General features: G+C 48.9%; 1 long non-coding RNA gene across 1 annotated transcript; it reads right to left on the bottom strand.

Moving 5' to 3' along the window:
* Window positions 1-721: 721 nt before the first annotated feature.
* On the bottom strand, window positions 722-12,355 carry LOC133239559 (uncharacterized). The gene is made up of 3 exons (XR_009733880.1): window positions 11,971-12,355; window positions 2,590-3,677; window positions 722-1,354 (listed from the first exon to the last, which is right to left on the bottom strand). It is a non-coding gene; the product is annotated as an uncharacterized LOC133239559 (long non-coding RNA).
* Between the last annotated feature and the right edge of the window lie 887 nt (window positions 12,356-13,242).

Consider the following 13,242-nt stretch of genomic DNA (forward strand, 5'->3'; position numbering starts at 1 on the left):
TGCTGTCCCCAGCACTCCCCGCAAGGGGCCCCTACTGCCCTGAGGGTGCCTGCCCCTTGTTCCACGGCACCCTCTCTTCCCGAGCTGCCCCTGGACAGTGGAGCCCCGGGTCCACCTCCGCACGTTCTTAAGGGAGATGTGTGTGTGTGTGTGTGGTGTGTGTATACATGAATGAGGAATGGCTGGAGAACATTTTGCCACATAGGTTGTGATTCAGGGACCAATCGCTGAAGAGAGGGATGGTGCTGGTCTGGTGGGTCCGTGTGAGAAATGATATGATCTGCTGGAATGCTTGGAGGAAACCCATCCTTTTTATGGCAGGAAGAAACTCAGAGAGCTCCACCCATGATGACCGTCCATAAGCTCGCTTTCACATAGCTGTGTCAGCACACAGGTGTCCTTCGAGAAGCCATCGACTCCCTCTGTGCCTCACTCACTGGACACAGTGACTGCCACGCCCTCCACTGCCCTCCAGAATATTCTCGCAGGCTGGCTGAGCCGTGTGCAGTGGTGAGGAGGCCCTGCCCGCATGCCGTGGGAGGTGCCGTGTTGCAGCTGCACACTCGAGAGAACGGGAAACAGCCAGGTGACATGTGCACGGGGAGAGGCCTCCACAGGTCTTGGAGGTTAAGCCTCATTCTCTCAGGCACATAAAATCAATGTCCATTTCACTGTCGAGGTCCACATCTGTGTGCTTTGTCACTGGCCACTGTACCTAGAAACGTAAATTCACAAACATCAATATTCAGACCTGTTTCAATATTTGCTTTGGTCTCTTCCCCCGTAACGAGCACTGTGCCTGCTGGCCCCCACTAAGCAGCCGACACCGTGGTGGGCGGATGGGAGGTGGGGCTGTGACTGCCCCCAGCACCACATGCTTCCCTGGTGGCTCAGACGGTAAAGCGTCTGCCTACAATGTGGGAGACCCGGGTTCGATCCCTGGGTCGGGAAGATCCTCTGGAGAAGGGAATGGCACCCACTCCAGTATTCTCGCCTGGAAAATCCCATGGACGGAGGAGCCCGGTAGGCTACAGTCCATGGGGTCACAAAGAGTCGGACACGACTGAGCGACTTCACTTCACTCCACTTCATCCAAGGATGGGGGGCGCAGGGAGCCCATCATGGAGGTGAAACTCGGCCACTGAACCCAGAAGCTGAAGCTCAGTCATGGGCATTCCCGGAGCACAGGCAGTTCCAGGCACTGCTGTATTTGCAGGTCTCGCATTCCTGAGTGAGCCGTTTCTCTACAATCTCTCTTGCGAGAAACTCCTGGAGTCAGGGCCCCCGTCCCGGTCATCCGGTTTATTACTTCTTAGGACAGAGCTGGCTCGACGAGAGGGCTCAGCAATGCTTCCTGAATTAATACAGATGTGATTCAGTGTTAGAGACTTCGTGTCCTGGGAAGAGTCACACACACACACACACACACACACACACACACACACACACACCTTGATAGAATGGGAAGGCAGAAACCACTCTGCTGCCTAGAAGGCTGTTGTCCGTGGGAAAATGTTACTTAAAATTGGTGGCTGACTTGGTCAGATATCCTGTGATGCTTGGGGACGCCCTCGCTCTTGCTGCCCACTGGAGCGACCCGCGTGAGAGTACCAGAGCAACCCACTGTCTGCGGGGGACAGCTAGCACAAGGGGCCTTTGTGGGAGTCGGGCGGGGGCAGTGAGAACGCTCAGGGTCGAGGCCCACCTGGCAGGCAGTGAACAGCCGCCCACAGGACAGTCAGCTGGGCCAGGGGTGAAGAGGCCCGGCTCCCCGAGGCCCTGCCTGCCTGGGAAGTCGGTTCCAAACTGAGACCCACTTCTCCCAGCTGTGGAGACGGACTTTGAGCTCTCAGGGTGGAAGACTTCCCCTAGAGACTCCATTCAAGCAGCTGTGACAACGGCTGTCAGGGTGTGCAGGGGGGCGGTCGGACTCCCCTTCCCGAGACACCTCTGCCCTGCCTGTCCCCCACTGCTGGGGTCTAACGGGACCTGAAGGGTGAGTCTGTCTTATCGCCATTCCTGGGAAACCCCAGAGCGGGAAGCCCTCGGGCCAGGAGGTGATGTTTTCAGTGAAAAGTGTGTGGACGGCAGAGGGTTCCCTGGCCGGCAGGCCCAAGCGCCTGAGGCCTCTGGAAATGCAGCGGTGAGGTGAGAGGTCAGGGACAGAAAGTTAGAAGACAGGACAGAGGTCAGGGATGGAAAGAAAGAACTTGGCAGTTGCCCTCCCAGGGACTGAGCAAGACTGAACCGCAGGATCCCTCCAAGCCCGCAGAGAGCAGTGCTCGTGGGTCTCATGTTGGAGCGAAGGAGCAGCAGTACGAGCTCAGGGCTGTCAGCTCTCACGAGAAACAGGACTTCAGTCCTGCAACCACAGGAGCTGAGTTTAGCCAAAGATCATCTGATGGATGAGGATGCCCAAGCCCCAGATGAGAACACAGCCAGGCCAGCAGGCTGATTTCCGCTTTCTGAGACCCCCAGTCAAGCTCACGCAGGTGGCCGACCTGCAGAACTGTGCGCAGTAAGCTTAGTCTTACATCACCAAGTCTGTGGCACTTCGTTACAGCAACACCACCCAGCGAAAACACCCACCTTTGAAGCCTAGCGGCAGATGCTCCTTGCTTACTCCATGTACCAGTCAGCTGTTACCATGGTAACACTCTCGCAAACCTTCCGCAGTGCAGAGGCTTAAACAGCAGCCTTGCCCCTTGCCCGTCCTCCTGCAGATCAGCTGGCACAGCGGTGCTGCTCTCGGCCTGGCTGGTTGTGTCCAGCCAAGTGTGGCTTCACCACACAAGGCAAGAGCGTGAACTCTCCCAGCAACCCTGTGGACAGGCTGGCTTGTTCTCTGGGGGCTCCCTGGCTCCAGGGTGGCCCCAGGCTGGAGCAGACCTGTTCTGAGGGGTTGTGGCCTGGTGAGCATCACCAGTTCCCTGGGAAGAAGGCTAACCCAGCCTCTGAGCCACGGAGTGTGGAGAGGACGCACATCAGCTCTGTTGGGATGCTCCAGGCGATGGGGAGGTGGTGAGGGTCAGGAGGGAAGATGCAGACCGTGGGGCAAACCGCAGGCGCAGTGGGCCACCTGTGAAGTCACACGTGGGTTGATGAATGCATGCAGGATCAGCTCCCCTCGCCACTGTGTTGCTCAAGGGTCAGCTGTACTTTTCTCTGTTCCTCCTGCTGTGCACATGTGCTCAGTTGCTCTGTCGTGTCCATCTCTTTGTGACCCATGGACTGTAGCTGCCAGGCCCCTCTGTCCATGGGATTCTCCAGGCAAGAATACTGGAGAGGGTACCATTTCCGCCTCCAGGGGATCGTCCCGACCCAAGGATCAAACCAGCATCTACTGAGTCTCCTGCATTGGCAGGTGGATTCTTTACCCACTGAGCCATCAGGGAAGCCCCCCATGGGGGCTGCACAGGCAGCCGGAACTCCTACCCTCACCCGGTAGTAATAAGTGAGGGGTAGACAGGGGCTGACGGTAAACCTGGACACCTGGCAGTACCCCCACCGGGCAATAATGAGGTGATACCTTCCTCTTTCCTTGCCAGAGCAGCATCAGAGGAAGCCAGCTAAATCAGAAGTTTAAGGAAGATTCAGTCTCTTGTGATACAGTATCCAAAAGGTCCAGGTTGCCATCGAAAATCACTTGTCATAGCAAAAACCAGGCGTATCTCAAGCTCAATGGAAAAAAAGAAAAAAGATAATTAAGAGATTCTAACAATGGGATGATAAGATGTTAAAATTGTCTGATAGAGATTTTAAAATAGTCATCATCAGAGTGCTTCAATAAGCAATTACAAATATACTTGAAACAAATGAAAAAATAGAAAATATCAGAAAATAAATAGAAGGTTTTAGAAAGGGAAGATATAAAGAAGAAGTGGAAATTTAAGAAATGAAAATACAATAACCAAAATAAAAAACTCAGGGGACTGGCTCTATATATGGCGGAATGGAGGAGTCAGATGAAAGAATCAGGGAATTCAATCTAAACAACAAAGAAAATAGATTTTTAAAAATAAACAGAGCCTCGGGGACATGTGGAATTATAACTGAAGATCAAACATTTGTGTTACTAGAGTCCCCAGGAGGAGGGTAATGAAAAAAAGGCTGGCAAACTACCTAGGAAAGGACATTATCTTACAGAGTCCACAAAGTGAGTAAACCCCGGAACAGAATAGACCCAAAGACATGCACACTGAGGCACAGCACAGCCACAGCTCTGAAGACCCAAGACCAAAAGAAGCACACTGCACACAGGAACAGAGAGGAGACACCCTACATGTACGCGTTCAGACGCTCGCTCGTGTGCGACTCTGCGAGCCCCCGGGCTGCAGCCTGCCCGGCTCCTCTGTCCATGGGATTCTCTACGCAAGGATACTAGAGTGGGCCACCAATTTCCTCCTCCGGGCACCTTCCCAACTCAGGGATGAATCCCTGGCTTTGGCATCTCCTGCACTGGCAGGTGGGTTTTTTGTTTTTTACCACTAGCACCACCTGGAAAGCCATTACATATAGAGAAAAAGTAATTTTAATGACAATGGATTTATCATCAGAAACCAAGGAAGTCAGAATAAAAGTGGCAAAAGTTATTTTAAGTGTTGAAAGAGAAGAACTGTCAACCTAGGAACCGACATTCAGAAAAAAAAAAATGTCCTTCAGGAATAAAAGAGAGATGAAGACTTTCTCAGATGAAAGACAACTCAGACTTTCTTGCTGGTTGACCTAACCCTCCAAAAACAGCTAGAGAATGTTCTTTAAACAAGAAAGAAATAGCAAGAGTGGTGGCTTTGGAACATCAAAGACATAAACAGAAACACAATACTTAAGTGAAAATGGAATTCAAAAAAGTGTTGAAGTCCCAGCAAACACAAGTCCACATCTAGACAGCGTCACAGGTGAATTCTACAAAACATTTAGGAAGAGTTAACACCTATCCGTCTCAAACTATTCCAAAAAAACTGAAGCAGAAGGAATGCTTCTGAACTCATTCTTTGAAGCCAGCATAACCCTGATTACTAAAACCAGACAAACATTCCATAAAGAAAGAAAATTACAGGCTAGTATCACTGTTGAACATAGATATAAAAATTCTCAACAAAATACTAGCAAACTGAAATGAAAAATACGTTGAACGGATCATACACTATGCTCAGGTAGGATCTGTCTAAGGGATGCAAAAATGGTTCTGTATACTCAGTCCCCTACATACAAACCTTCAGGTTTCGAACTTTTGAAGGAGCAAACACGTTTCCACAGGTCCAGTCACACATGCAGTTCATGCGTCTGATGCGCATCGTCACGTGTGCGTCCTCACACGGTTGTGCTTTTGTGGACTTTATTGTACAGCACTGTATAGAGAACAGCAGTGCAGTCTCTTTATTTCAAGCCCAGGATGTCCAGAAGCAAGCTTAAGGTCAGCAGTGATACAGCTGGAACTACTGTACTGCTCAAAGCACAATAGGTAATCCCAAAGAAAGGCAACGCCAAAGAATGTTCAAACTGCTGCCCAACTGCACACATCTCACACACTAGCAAAGTAATGCTCGAAATTCTCCAAGCTGGGCTTCAACAGTACGTGAACCAAGACCTTCAGTTCAGTTCAGTCCAGTTCAGTCGCTCAGTTGTGTCTGACTCTTTGCGACCCCATGAATCGCAGCACGCCAGGCCTCCCTGTCCATCACCAACTCCCGGAGTTCACTCAAACTCATGTCCATCGAGTCGGTGATGCCATCCAGCCATCTCATCCTCTGTTGTCCCCTTCTCCTTCTGCCCCCAATCCCTCCCAGCATCAGAGTCTTTTCCAGTGAGTCAGCTCTTCGCATGAGGTGGCCAAAGTATTGGAGTTTCAGCTTTAGCATCAGTCCTTCCAATGAACACCCAGGACTGATCTCCTTTAGAATGGACTGGTTGGATCTCCTTGCAGTCCAAGGGACTCTCAAGAGTCTTCTCTAACACCACAGTTCAAAAGCATCAATTCTTTGGCCCTCAGCTTTCTTCACAGTCCAACTCTCACATCCATACATGACCACTGGAAAAACCATAGCCTTGACTTGATGGACCTTTGTTGGCAAAGTAATGTCTCTGCTTTTGAATATGCTATCTAGGTTGGTCATAACTTTCCTTCCAAGGAGTAAGCGTCTTTTAATTTCATGGCTGCAGTCACCATCTGCAATGATTTTGGAGCCCAAGAAAATAAAGTCTGACACTGTTTCCACTGTTTCCCCATCTATTTCCCATGAAGTGATGGACCAGATGCCATGATCTTAGTTTTCTGAATGTTGAGCTTTAAGCCAACTTTTTCACTCTCCTCTTTCACTTTCATCAAGAGGCTTTTTAGTTCCTCTTCACTTTCTGCCGTAAGAGTGGTGTCATCTGCATATCTGAGGCTATTGATATTTCTCCCAGAAATCTTGATTCCAGCTTGCGCTTCTTCCAGCCCAGCATTTTTCATGATGTACTCTGCATATAAGTTAAATAAGCAGGGTGACAATATACAGCCTTGACGTACTCCTTTTCCTATTTGGAACCAGTCTGTTGTTCCATGTCCAGTTCTAACTGTTGCTCCTTGACCTGCATATAGGTTTCTCAATAGGTAGGTCAGGTGGTCTGGTATTCCCATCTCTTTCAGAATTTTCCACAGTTTATTGTGATCCACACATCAAAGGCTTTGGCATAGTCAATAAAGCAGAAATAGATGTTTTTCTGGAACTCTTGCTTTTTCCATGATCCAGTGGATGTTGGCAATTGATCTCTGGTTCCTCTGCCTTTTCTAAAACCAGCTTGAACATCTGGAAGTTTACAGTTCATGTATTGCTGAAGCCTGGCTTGGAGAATTTTGAGCATTACTTTACTAGCGTGTGAGATGAGTGCAATTGTGCAGTAGTTTGAGCATTCTTTGGCATTGCCTTTCTTTGGGATTGGAAAGAAAACTGACCTTTTCCAGTCCTGTGGCCACTGCAGAGTTTTCCAAATTTGCTGGCATATTGAGTGCAGCACTTTCACAGCATCATCTTTCAGGATTTGAAATAGCTCAACTGGAATTCCATCACCTCCACTAGCTTTGTTCGTAATGATGCTTCCTAAGGCCCACTTGACTTCACATTCCAGGATGTCTGGCTCTAGGTGAGTGATCACACCATCATGATTATCTGTGTCTTGAAGATCTTTTTTGTACAGTTCATCTGTGTATTCTTGCCACCTCTTCTTAATATCTTCTGCTTCTGTTAGGTCCGTACAATTTCTATCCTTTATCGACCCCATCTTTGCATTAAATGTTCCCTTGGTATCTCTAATTTTCTTGAAGACATCTCTAATCTTTCCCATTCTCTTGTTTTCTTCTATTTCTTTGCATTGATCACTGAGGAAGGCTTTCTTATCTCTCCTTGCTATTCTTTGGAACTCTGCATTCAGATGCTTATATCTTTTCTTTCCTCCTTTGCTTTTCGCTTCTCTTCTTTTCACAGCTATTTGTAAGGCCTCCCCAGACAGCCATTTTGCTTTTTTGCATTTCTTTTCCATGGGGATGGTCTTGATCCCTGTCTCCTGTACAGTGTCATGAACCTCCATCCATAGTTCATCAGGCACTCTGTCTATCAGATCTAGTCCCTTAAATCTATTTCTCACTTCCACTGTATAATCAAAAGGGATTTGACTTAGGTCATACCTGAATGGCTTAGTGGTTTTCCCTACTTTCTTCAATTTAAGTCTGAATTTGGCAATAAGGAGTTCATGATCTGAGCCACAATCAGCTCCTGGTCTTGTGTTTGCTGACTGTATAGAGCTTCTCCATCTTTGGCTGCAAAGGATATAATCAATCTGATTTCAGTGTTGACCATCTGGTGATGTCCATGTGTAGAGTCTTCTCTTGTGTTGTTGGAAAAGGGTGTTTGTTATGACCAGTGCATTCTCTTGGCAAAACTCTGTTAGCCTTTGCCCTGCTTCATTCCATATTCCAAGGTCAAATTTGCCTGTTACTCCAGGTGTTTCTTGACTTCCTACTTTTGCATTCCATCCCCTATAATGAAAAGGACATCTTTTGGGGGTGTTAGTTCTAAAAGGTCTTGTAGGTCTTCATAGAACCGTTCAACTTCAGCTTCTTCAGTGTTACTGGTTGGGGCATAGGCTTGGATTACTGTGATATTGAATGGTTTGCCTTGAAAACGAACAGAGATCATTCTGTTGTTTTTGAGATTGCATCCAAGTACTGCATTTTGGACTCTTTTGTTGACCACGATGGCTACTCCATTTCTTCTGAGGGATTCCTGCCTGCAGTAGTAGATATAATCGTCATCGGAGTTAAATTCACCCACTCCAGTCCATTTTAATTCGCTGATTCCTGGAATGTCGACATTCACTCTTGCCATCTCCTGTTTGACCACTTCCAATTTGCCTTGATTCATGGACCTGACATTCCAGGTTCCTATGCAATATTGCTCTTTACAGCATCAGATCTTGCTTCTATCACCAGTCACATCCACAACTGGGTATTGTTTTTGCTTTGGCTCCATCCCTTCATTCTTTCTGGAGTTATTTCTCCACTGATTTCCTGTAGCATATTGGGCACCTACCGACCTGGGGAGCTCCTCTTTCAGTATCCTATCATTTTGCTGTTTCATACTGTTCAAACCAAGACCTTCCAGGTGTCCAAAATGGATTTAGAAAAGGCAGAGGAACCAGAGATCAAACTGCCAACATCCATTGGATCATAGAAAAAGCAAGAGAATTCCAGAAAAACATCTACTTCTGCTTTATGCCAAAATCTTTGACTGTGTGGATCACAACAAACTGTGGAAAATTCTTAAAGGGATGGGAATACCAGACCACCTGACCTGTCTCTTGAGAAATCTGTATGCAGGTCAGGAAGCAACAGTTAGAACTGGACATGGAACAACAGACTGGTTCCAAGTTAGGAAAGGAGTACGTCAAGGCTGTATATTGTCACCCTGGTTATTTAACTTACATGCAGAGTACATCATGCAAAATTCCAGGCTGGATGAAGCACAAGCCGGAATCAAGATTTCTGGGAGAAATATCAATAACCTTAGATATACAGATGACACCACCCTTATGGCAGAAATGGAAGAGGAACTAAGGAGCCTCTTGATGAAAGTGAAAGAGGAAAGTGAAAAAGCCGGCTTCAAACTCAACATTCAAAAAGTGAAGATCTTGGCATCCAGTCCCATCACTTCATGGGAAATAGATGGGGAAACAGTGGAAACAGTGACAGACTTTATTTTCTTGGGCTCCAAAATCACTGCAGATGGTGACTGCAGTCATGAAATTAAAAGATGCTTGCTCCTTGGAAGAAAAGCTATGACCAACTTACATAGCATATTAAAAAGCAGAGACATTACTTTGCCAACAAAGGTCCGTCTAGTCAAGGCTATGGTTTTTCCAGTAGTCATGTTATGGATGTGAGAGTCGGACCATAAAGAAAGCTGAGTGCCAAAGAATTGATGCTTTTGAACTGTGGTGCTGGAGAAGACTCTTGAGAGTCTCTTGGACTGCAAGGGGATCAGACCAATCAATCTTCAAGGAGATCAGTCCTGAATGTTCATTGGAAGGACTGATGCTGAAGCTGAAACTCCAATACTTTGGCCACCTGATGCACAGAACTGACTCATTGGAAAAGACCCTGATGCTGGGAAAGACTGAAGGCAGGAGGAGAAGGGGACGACAGAGGATGAGGTGGTTGGATGGCATCACGGACTCAGTGGACATATGTCTGAGCAAACTCCAGGAGTTGGTGATGGACAGGGAAGCCTGGTGTGCTGCAGTCCATGGGGTTGCAAAGTTGGACACGACTGAGCAAATGAACTGAACTGAACTGATTGTACTTTTCAAGGTACTGTACTGTAAGATCAAATATGTTTTTTATTTTCTGTGTTGTTTATGTATTATTTGTGTGAAAAGTAGTACAAACGTATTACAATTTAATAATAACGTAATACAAAATAGTATTACAAACGTACAATACTATATAGCTGAGTGTGTTAGTTGGGTACCTAGGCTAACTTTGTTGGACTTTCAAGCACATTCTCAGAGTAGAACTCATTCGTATGTAGGGGACTTACTGTATATCCAGAATCCGCACACCACATTAACAAGTTGAAGAATAAAACTCATCTAGTCATCTCAATAGGTGCGGAAAAAGCTTTTGACACAATTCAACTTTAACTTATAAAATCTCTCAACCAAGTGGACAAAAAGGGGACGTACCTCAACATTTTAGAAAGGCCATATGTGAGAAAGCTACAGCCAACATTATACCCAATAGTGAAAAGCTGAAAGCGTTCTCTAAGATGCTTAGTGTCCTATCTAAGACCAGGACACGACTAGTGTGTCCAAGTATGCCCATTCTCAACCCTTATTCAACCTTGCGTTGGAATTCCTAATCACAGTAATCAGGCAATAGAACAATAATAATACAAATCTGAAGAAAGACGCAAAACTGTCAGTGTTCGACAATGACATGATACTAAACAGAGAGAAAACTCTGAAGACACCACAAAAAACATTTGAAATTAATAAATGAATTTAGCAAAATTGCAGGATACAAAATTAATACACAGAAATCTGTTGCGTTTTTATACACTAATAATGAACTATCAGAAAGCAATATTAAGAAACAACCTAATTTACATTTGTACCAAAAAGAATAAAATACATCAGAATAAATCTAACCAAAGAGGTAAAGCACTCTGAAAACTATAAGATATTGATGAAAGAAAGTGAAGATGATACAAATGGAAAAGTATATTGTGCTCATGCATTGGAAAAATTAATATTCCTAAAATGGCCATACTACCCAAGGCGATCTACAGATTCACGTCAATCCCTATCAAAATACCAATGGCATTTTTCACAGAACTAGAACAAATAATTCTAAAATTTATATGGAAACACAAATGATCCCCAATAGCCAAAACAGTCTTGAGAAAGAAGAAAAAGCTGGAGGTATCTCCTGTCCTGATTTCAAACTGTACTACAAAGCTACAGAAATTAAAACAGCAGGACTGGCATTAGAAACACACACAGGGGTCAGTGGTGTAGAACGGAGGGCCCAGAAATAAACACACACGGTTATGGGAAGGTGACTCAGCAGGGTTTCCAGGGTAGGGCCTGCTGAGTCAGGGCAGGGCATGCCCCGGGCTGGTGGGACTGCCGGGGCCCTGCCTCCAGCTGCGGGTGCCCTGCCACTGATGCTGCGTCACAGCTGGGCCAGATGCTGCCACCATGTCGTCACGGAGGGAGACAGGTAGAGCAGACCTGGGCTCTCCGTGTGCTATTCTTCACAACTGCACGTGAGCCTCCGCTGACCTCAACATAAACAGCCAAGTTAAAAAGTTGTGAGGATCGGCAGTGCTTTCTGAGCACCTGCGAGCCTTCCGGTTCCCACCAGAGCCCTGCAGGGCGGACACCCTTGTCGTTCTGCTTTAGATGAAGACAGCAAGTCTGAGCAGGGACAGACAGCTCCCCGGGGGACACCAGCCTGCGGTATGGAAGCGGGTGTTACAGCACAGGGAGCTGACCTGGCTTTTAGTTCCCCGCATCCCAGCTCTGCAGGCCTTTCAGTCTGGGCCCCACGAGGGTGTGCCCTCCCTCCTGGCCAGGCTGCTGGGTCCTCGGTGCCCACTGCACCCAGAGCCCCACAGCCTCCTCTCACTGGGGCAGAGCTGTTCCTGCTCACCCACGGTCCTCAGCACCACACGGGGCAAGGGCCCTCCCTGGAGGGACCTGGCCACAGGCCCCGCCTGAGCCCGCCTGCAGGACGGACCAAGGGCCAGCTCCCAGGGGGCAGCTTCAGGTACTGGGGGTTGGCGGGAAGACACGGGCTTCCCCCACAGGCCTGAGCTCCAAGGCCTGTGGGGCTGCACGCCGCACACTCAGGCCTCCCGCACCGACACCCCGCTGTCCTGCCCGGCTCCCAGGTAAAGTCCTGTCCTTGTGCATTCGCAAGAGACGTACCCGGAGATGAGCTCCCAGCAGCTTCTGGGCACCGCTCACGTCCAGCACCACTGAGTCTGGGAGTGTCCTGGGATGGCTGTAACAAATCACCCCAAACTGGGTGCCTGAAAACAACAGGGATTTGTTCCCTGGGGGAACAGCTCTGGGTCCCAAAAGGCAGAAATCAGTACCACCAGGCTGAAGCCGGGTGCCACCAAGGCCGAGGCACCCCAGGGGCTCAGGGGGAAGGGGCCTGTTCCTTGCTCCCCCCAGGGGCTGAGCTCCTTTGGCTCAGGACCGCCCCCTCTGATCCCAGCGTGTGCACTCAGGTGGCCTCCTCCTCCTCTGCCCGCAAAACACCGCCTTTCTGCCTCCCTCCTCTAAGGAGAGGTGGCCGTGTTTAGGCCTCATCCCGACAGTCCAGGGTAACTTAACCTTTCCAGATCTTTCACTCGAAACTGCGAGCACCCTTGTCCCTTGTAAGACAGGCTCCAGGGTTGGGACCTGATGCCCTCGGGGCAGCCGTGAGGCAGCCGGCACACTCCCCATTCCACAGCTCCAGCCAGACCCCATCCCCTCCGGACACCTGTCCTGCCTTAACCTGAACGCATCATTCTTGTCCTCAACCTGAACCGCCAGGGACGTCTGAACGATGGCTGAGCCTCCCGCCCTGTCTGCACACGCTGGGACCTGGACACCATCCTCACCCCTGCCCCTTCCCCCTCCCCCTTTATGCTGACTGGCCCCCAGGCCCATCCCACTTGCCCGGAGATCTCTGGTGCCCCTTGTGAGCTTGAGGTCAGCTGGGGTCACGTCTCGCCTTCGTTCACTGACCAGCAAGTGCCTGGTGCCACCGTGGGTGCTGTGTCCCCTCAGTCTCCTGCCAAGGCTCCTTGACTCAGGTCCCGCCTCTCTGAAATGCCAGAGAGGAGGGACCCCAGACCTCTCTCCCCCACCCGCATCTCACCGACTTCCGTCCAGGCAACTGCATTCACAGCCACATCCAAAGGGCTCTCTGGCCCCCGAGACTCAAGCCCTGGCCCAGAGACCACCACGGGCCCAGCACCGTTCACCCTGGACGTGACCACTGGTCAGCTGGCGCCTCCAGGCCTAACACCTCCGTCCCCATCACAGGCCTGCTTCTCCTTCTATTACTGTGAAACACTGAAAAACAGCCTCTTACAGATGAGACCCCACCAGGCTGTTACAGTCTCGGGTCCTCCTCTCTGCTTTGAGTCTGTCTGTCTTCTCTGCTGGAATATGTCCTGTGACAGGGAGGGGGCTGACTCTGTG

This window comes from Bos javanicus, chromosome 26, assembly GCF_032452875.1.
Source record: "Bos javanicus breed banteng chromosome 26, ARS-OSU_banteng_1.0, whole genome shotgun sequence".
Lineage (NCBI taxonomy): Eukaryota > Metazoa > Chordata > Mammalia > Artiodactyla > Bovidae > Bos > Bos javanicus.